This window comes from Bactrocera dorsalis, chromosome 6 (assembly GCF_023373825.1).
Source record: "Bactrocera dorsalis isolate Fly_Bdor chromosome 6, ASM2337382v1, whole genome shotgun sequence".
Taxonomy (NCBI): Eukaryota; Metazoa; Arthropoda; class Insecta; order Diptera; family Tephritidae; genus Bactrocera; species Bactrocera dorsalis.
Genome location: NC_064308.1, coordinates 24,695,652 through 24,703,684, shown reverse-complemented (window position 1 = coordinate 24,703,684; position 8,033 = coordinate 24,695,652). Strand labels below are relative to the sequence as shown.

The 8,033-nt window shown below is 33.6% G+C and overlaps 1 pseudogene; it reads right to left on the bottom strand.

The window, feature by feature from the left end:
- Window positions 1–7,903: 7,903 nt before the first annotated feature.
- On the bottom strand, window positions 7,904–8,033 carry LOC125779830 (small nucleolar RNA U3; annotated as a pseudogene).

Here is an 8,033-nt window from a genome sequence, read left to right as displayed (position 1 = left end):
AATCTGTAGTTTTTTCATTAGTGCTGTTGTGCCGACGCCGCTGAATATATTTTCGTTATCTGTCATTAGTTCGGTACAGTTGGGGAATATTTGTGTGATGACTTCTTCTATTATCTCGTGGAATTGTCGCTTCGTGTCGAGTTTACGTAAGTATGTGTATTTAGAGTAGCGACAAATGCTAGATAAGTATCTCGTGCCGCGTATTTGGAATATGTCCATTTGTATAGATGTGCCAGCTAAATTGGGTGTTGGCGTTGTTCCGATTATGTGTTTAATTGGTTTTCTTTCATATTTGTTCTTTGTACAGTTTGTACAGTGTGTGACTATTTTTTCTGTGTCTTTTCTTAGTGTTGGCCAATAACAAGTTTCTGTAATTTCTTGATAATTATTTTTAGCGTTTCTGTGCGCTCTGGTATGTGTGTATTGTAATATATTTTCTCTATCTGTTGGGTTTGTTATGTCTTTTAGTTTGTGTTGAGTAAACACTTTTGCGTATGTATCGAATGTGAGCTTTATGGCTTTCCTCACGTCGTACCATGTTTTTAGGTCTGCGTGGAAAGCTGTGGTTCGTTTAGGTTTCATTAATTTTTTTAATGTTTCTATTAAGTATTCTTTTGTTTGAAATTTAATCGTAAACCGTTCGTATTCGGGAAATGGCGTGTTCGCTTCTAAGTTATTTTCTTTATCGTGAATTATTTCAATTTGTGTTTTAAAGGAATTAAAAGGTGTTTTCACTTGTGTTATGTGTCTTAATTCAGACGATTCTGCAGAGTGCATAGACGTATCTGATGTGGTATTAATTTGACGCGATAGTGCATCGGCTACGACATTTTCTTGTCCCGGTTTATATTTTAATTTCGCACCATATTCTTCTATTAGATTTTTCCATCTTTTTAATTTGGTGTTTGGGTTTTTTTCCGATATTGAAAAAATTAATGATTGATGGTCGGTGTAAATCGTTAAATCTGCTATACCGTACAAGTAGTTTCTTAGTTTCTGTAATGACCAAACTATTGCTAACATCTCCTTTTCATTCGTGGAGTAATTTTGTTCTGTTTTTGTTAGAGTTCGTGATATGAATGCTACCGGGTTTTTTCCTTGGCTTAAAACTGCTCCTATAGCGTAATTGCTAGCGTCTGTGGTTAGGTCGAATCCTTTTTTGAAGTTTGGTTGGTATAATTCGATTTTTTCTTTTAATAGTTTCTTTATTGTATTTATAGCATCTAGTGCATTTTTATCTAGTTTTATTTTTACATTGGAACTTTTATTCTTTGAAATGTTGCCGTTTTCTCCTCTCAAATATATTGTCAGTGGTTTGCATATGTGTGCGAAGTTTTGCACGAATTTCCTATAATAGGAAGCTAGGCCTAAGAATGAGCGTAGTTCCTTTAAACTTTCAGGGGTTTTATACCTATCTATTACCTCTATTTTTTCAGGGTCTACTGTTATTCTACCGTTTTTTATTACGTGTCCTAAGAATTCGGTTTGTCTTTGGAAAAACTTTGACTTTTCTTCAGAGATTTTCATATTAGCGTTGTGTAATGTTTGTACAATTTCGGTGATGTGCTTCATATGTTCTTCGGGAGATGTTGAATATATTAGGACATCATCGATGTATACGTACGCGCATTTACCAATGTATGGTCTGAGAATGTCATCCACGCATCTTTGAAATGTAGATGGTGCATTTTTTAGGCCGAATGGGAGTCGTAAAAATTCATATTTAGCCCCGTTGATGGAGAAGGCTGTTTTTTCCCTATCCTCTTCCCTAATTAGAATTTGGTGGAACCCTGACTCTAAGTCTAGCGTCGTGAAGTATCTTGCTTCTCCTAAGTTTTGTAGAGTCATATTGATATCTGGTATCGGGTACCTATCTGCAACAGTAATTTTGTTTAACTTTTGGAAATCTATAACCATTCTCTTTTTTGGTTTTCCTTCCTCATCTAATCCTTTTTTAGAGACTGTCCATATCGGGGCATTGTATGGGCTTTTGCTCTCTTTTATTATTCCGTTTGCTAATAACTTATTTATTTCCTTTTTTACGAAATCTTGATCCGCGTATGGATATGGATATTGCCTAACCCATACAGGATCATTAGTTTCTGTTCTAATTTCAGCTTTTATTGTAGTTGTATACGGTAAGTTTTCGTTTCTATAATTATTTTTCATTAAATCTTTTATGCAATTTTCGAACTGTTTCTCGCCTACTGTATAGTTTACCTTTGCACTTTTTGAGTGATTTGACACTTTAGTAAACGTTATTGAATACTTGAAAAGATCTATCTTTGCCTTCATTTTCCTTAATGAATCTTCTCCTAACAGTATATCAAAGTCTTTTAATTCATTTATTTCTAGAAATTCTAAGTCGAATCCTACTAGATTAATTTTTCTTTTATGTGTTATTTTTGAACTACCATGAAGTGTAGTTGTATTAATTATTTTTCCTAATGGTATACTTTTTGCGTATTTATAATTTTTGCTTACGTAACTACTGGTTGCACCTGAATCGATCAGTATGTGCACGGACTTACCATCTGGTGCGGTTCTCTTGAGTGTTGGTAGACCGTGGTATCTTATAAAAAATGTTCTTCTTCAGTGTAGTTGCTGTTTGGTTCGTTGTAGAGTGACTGGATTTCGCTTCTTTCATTGTTGAGTTGGTTCACTCGCTGTGCTTTGTTGTGGGCGTTAGTGACTGTTTCGTCTCTATACCTTTTGAATTGGTTGCCAACTGTTTGGATTGCTTGTCTTGGTTGGACTGGTGGGTTGTTTGGTAGTTGTAAGTTTCTTTGATGTGTAGGTCGTCGGAATCGTGTTGAGGAATCTGTTTCCATAGGTTCTACTCTGGGTTGTTGGATCCTTTGAGGAAATGTGTTCCTGTTGATTACTGTATAATTGTGTTGCGGATGTGGTCGCATCCTGGGTATGTATTCTAGGTGTTGATAGCCGACATCATGTTGCATAGTTCTGGCTATATCGTGAGCTTCTGTGAGTGATGCACAGTATCTGGAGTATAATGCGTTTTTGATCGAGGAACTTCTAATGCCGGAGATGTATGTTCTCGTGGCTTTTAATTGTGCTTCTTTATTATGTGATGCTAGGACTGCTTCGTTTTTATACGTCATTTCTAACTTTGACAGGATCAGGTTTAACGCTTGATTCACTTGATCGTAGTATTCATGTAGTGATAAATTTCCTTGTTGTAACCTTCTCATTTCATCTTCCAGGACATAGAGTGGTCGTTGGTCGGCATAGGTTATGTCAAGCCGATCGATGATTGCATTAAAATTAGTTCTGGTGTTATTGTTAACCAGGACCTGTGATGCACTGCCGGTTATTTTCCCTAAAATTATGAGCACTGCTTGAGCAAATAAGTTTGTTCCTCTGAATTGCATAATGTTATTCATGTGAGTGGTCACTATTTTTCTCCATGGTCGATATTCTTTAGGATCGCCGCTGAATGTTCCTATTAGTTTGAACATGTTTAAGTCTATCTCATGTGCATTATTGTATACACATACGTCGTCCTCTTCCTCCGCTTGAGGAGTTAATGTTGGATTAGCTAGTTCCATTGAAGCTATTTTTCGCTGTAGGTCGGTGACTATAGTATGGAGTGCTTGAATTTCGCCGTTCATTTTTTAGGTTTTAAACTGTTATTAAATTTTCACTTTTTATTTATTTTATATGCGTTGATTTGAAGGATAAAGGTTATCCTTTTACTTTTTATCAGGAGCCACACGCGTAAGGATTTTATTCACTGAATCCTTTTTTGATGTGTGCCCCACGTTGGGCGCCAATTAATAACACTTGGGTTATTTTAGTCAAAAAAAATTATTTTAGTTCTGCCTTGACAGCAGAACGTTCTTTATTTCGTAATCTTCAAAATACAAAAGACGAAGCGTGTATGGTTATGCTTCTATTTATACTAACTAGAATGTTTACTTATTACTAGTTGATAGTTTCTGTAGATACAGATTCTATTATTTGTTTAGGTTTGTACACATATACATTGTCTGTTGTATTGATAGTGCATTTACAATATTTGCTTACTTGCTAATGAGATAGTTTGGTGCAGTTTACATTTTCGCACATTCATTTTGTTTGTTACATTTATGATGCTAGGCGAGACTATTGTTATTGTTTGTTTAGGTTACCAGTTGATAATTTATGTTTTCGATACAAAAATGTGATTAAGTAACACATGTTCCTTAACTCGCGCCTTTCGTTGATACGACGTCGATCACCCAGCATCGCTTTTCACAGCATTCCGGTTCCCGTTCGCTACCCGCATTTATAAAGGGTGATTTAAGAGCTTGATAACTTTTTAAAAAAAAAAACGCATAAAATTTGCAAAATCTCATCGGTTCTTTATTTGAAACGTTAGATTGGTTCATGACATTTACTTTTTGAAGATAATTTCATTTAAATGTTGACCGCGGCTGCGTCTTAGGTGGTCCATTCGGAAAGTCCAATTTTGGGCAACTTTTTCGAGCATTTCGGCCGGAATAGCCCGAATTTCTTCGGAAATGTTGTCTTCCAAAGCTGGAATAGTTGCTGGCTTATTTCTGTAGACTTTAGACTTGACGTAGCCCCACAAAAAATAGTCTAAAGGCGTTAAATCGCATGATCTTGGTGGCCAACTTACGGGTCCATTTCTTGAGATGAATTGTTGTCCGAAGTTTTCCCTCAAAATGGCCATAGAATCGCGAGCTGTGTGGCATGTAGCGCCATCTTGTTGAAACCACATGTCAACCAAGTTCAGTTCTTCCATTTTTGGCAACAAAAAGTTTGTTAGCATCGAACGATAGCGATCGCCATTCACCGTAACGTTGCGTCCAACAGCATCTTTGAAAAAATACGGTCCAATGATTCCACCAGCGTACAAACCACACCAAACAGTGCATTTTTCGGGATGCATGGGCAGTTCTTGAACGGCTTCTGGTTGCTCTTCACCCCAAATGCGGCAATTTTGCTTATTTACGTAGCCATTCAACCAGAAATGAGCCTCATCGCTGAACAAAACACGCGCGCGAAACACATTTCGAACCGAACACTGATTTTGGTAATAAAATTCAATGATTTGCAAGCGTTGCTCGTTAGTAAGTCTATTCATGATGAAATGTCAAAGCATACTGAGCATCTTTCTCTTTGACACCATGTCTGAAATCCCACGTGATCTGTCAAATACTAATGCATGAAAATCCTAACCTCAAAAAAATCACCCGTTATATTCAAAGTTTTCACTTTATATTAAAAGTAATTTTATAATAACGTTCATCATTGTATATATATATATAATATATATATATATATAATATATATATATATATATAATATATATATTTAACGTTTTTTAAACCGGCGGTTTTCTACTTATAATTACCTTTGAGCATTTTTTAATATAATATATATATTTAAAGTTTTGAACTATTGTTTTAAAACTAATTTTATTACAATAATTGTGAAGTGAATTTCGCAGAAAATAAAAGTTTGTAACGATCTTGAAATTGGTGTATTTTCTTTTAACTTAAAGTGTGAGTGGCCGTGAGTTTTTGTACATGGTCCTTCGAGCCATAAAGAAAGGCACTGTGGCTAAATAAAGTCAAAAATAAATAAAAATTAAAAATTAAGATTTCGTTAAAATAAAATAAAAATTTAAACTGTGAGAAAGTGTGGTAATAAAAACCGAAAAGGTAATAATAAGTGACAAAACTAAATAAAAAACACAAACAACAAAGAACATAAGTATGTGCCAAAAACCGGTTTTGGATACAGCAAGTGCAGTGACTAAAAGAAATTATAGTACATACTTGTACACATACATATACGAGAAAAAGTACATGTACATATATAAAAAAGATAAAAATGTTAAACAAATAAATAAAAGTGCAGTGCAAAAAGCATAAAAATACGTGCATATACATACATATATAATTAAAAAGGTGCGTGGAGTCCCTACGCGCGGATGAAGTTATACTTCTTAGTGATATTCAGAAATGCATATCATTTTGTATGAAAGAAAACTAGAAAACTTAAATTCACATTTTATAAATTTATTATGCGCATAAAATGAAGAATAAAGCAAAGTCTAAATGAGTGAATTTTGACTCAGAAAGTAGTTCCGTCTCTTCGTTGCGGAAGAGAATATGCAGCGTAATCATCTCTCTTTTGTTTTTCGCCAATTTGGCTGCCGGATTGACTTGTGAAGATCAATTTTTTGTTGGTGACATATTCATATGTGTACGCATATGTATGTTTGTATGCTTGTGATTTATTTGTTCGGCAATGTATGCAAATATATGTACATATAAGTATATATGAATGTATGAACATGCAAGTCAATGCGCGCACATGCGTATACATACACTCACATGAGCATGTGCAGATACACAAGATAGGATAGAAGATGTATGCCTTTTAACATCGTATACTATACAAATAAATATTTTTCTTACTAATGGAAATTATAATGGTAAATGTTCAGGAGAACGGCTTTTCCGAAAACGTGCACCAATTTTCACGGAAAATGTCTTAAAAAATTCGTTTTTAATTCCGATTCACGAATATGTATGGCGCGTTATCTAATTGTATGTATTTTTGCAATAAAAACAATAAAAAATACATATTTCGATTTTGCACAATATTCACGCTATAAATGGCATCACTGTTCGAAATTCAATTGAGAACTAGTGATACAAGCAGTGATCGGGTTCGAAATATCGATACTCTCGATATTCTAGACTAAACAAGAATTGATAAAAATTAGAGATATATAATAGAAAAATATTATTAATTGGAAAAATAAAAATAAATTAAAATATCGATATTCTCAATATTCGAGTTTGAAAGAAAATTGGTAAAAATGAGAAATACACAATAGAAAAATAATAATAATTGGGAAAATATAAATAAATTAAAATATCGATACTCTCAATATTTGAGGCTGATCGAGAATTGGTAAAAATGAGAAATACTCTCAAATATTGAGAGTATCGATAATTCGAAAACGATCATGAATCAATAGTGGCCATTCGAATTTACAACAGCTTGCCATTTTCGTTGAAGTGAAGTAATTGTAAAGTTTTTCATATTTTTATAAAAATAACAAAAAAACCTATTTATCTTATTAATTAACGAAAGAACATCAATAATTACGTGAATATAACTTATAGAAAGTATAATTTCAACATCCAAAGACGTGTAAAGTGCAAAAGTGAATTTTTGATTTCGGGAAATACGATGTTTTTTGATAAAAACAAAGAAAATACTGATTTTAAAGGCACGCGCCTAACATATTCGTAAATTAGAACTAAAAACGAGTATTTTGAGACCTTTCCCGTGAAAATTGGTGCACGTTTTCGGAAAAGCCGCTCTCCTGAACATTTACCATTAAAATAAAGAAAAATATTTATTTTTATAGTATACGATGTTAAAAGCAAAAAATTAAAAATTTATTCTGTCGGGATTCAAACCTGGGACCTGTGTTAGCATCTTGACCTTCCAAGCGCTTACCACCAACACCACCATTGACAATTAGGTTGCGCTGACTTAAGTATGATGTGGTTATGAATGCAAGAAACATACGATGGTTCTAATAATTTTGTTTAAGTATAGAAATATACATACTTTGTAGAACATTTGCTTTCGCAATAAATTTATCACACCAATACATATGCATAATATGCATATACATATACATAACATTGCTGTGATGCCCTGAGAAGTATAGTCTTAATAAATTTATTTTTTGCTTACTAATAGAAATTAAATTTATCACAGCAATATTATGTATATGTTTATGTATATTGCTGTGATAAATTTATTTTCTATTAGTAAGAAAAAAATATTTATTAGTATAGATTTCCAAAAGCACAGAAATGATTCTGTGAATTTATTCATTAAAATCGCCACTCAGAAGTCATTTTATCTCTTGTAAGCGAGCGATTTTCTTAAATCTCACGCTCCCAGATAAAACCATATACCTCGTCCTCGTGGGTCAGTTTCAAAAACCACAGAAATGATTCTGTGTGATTCTG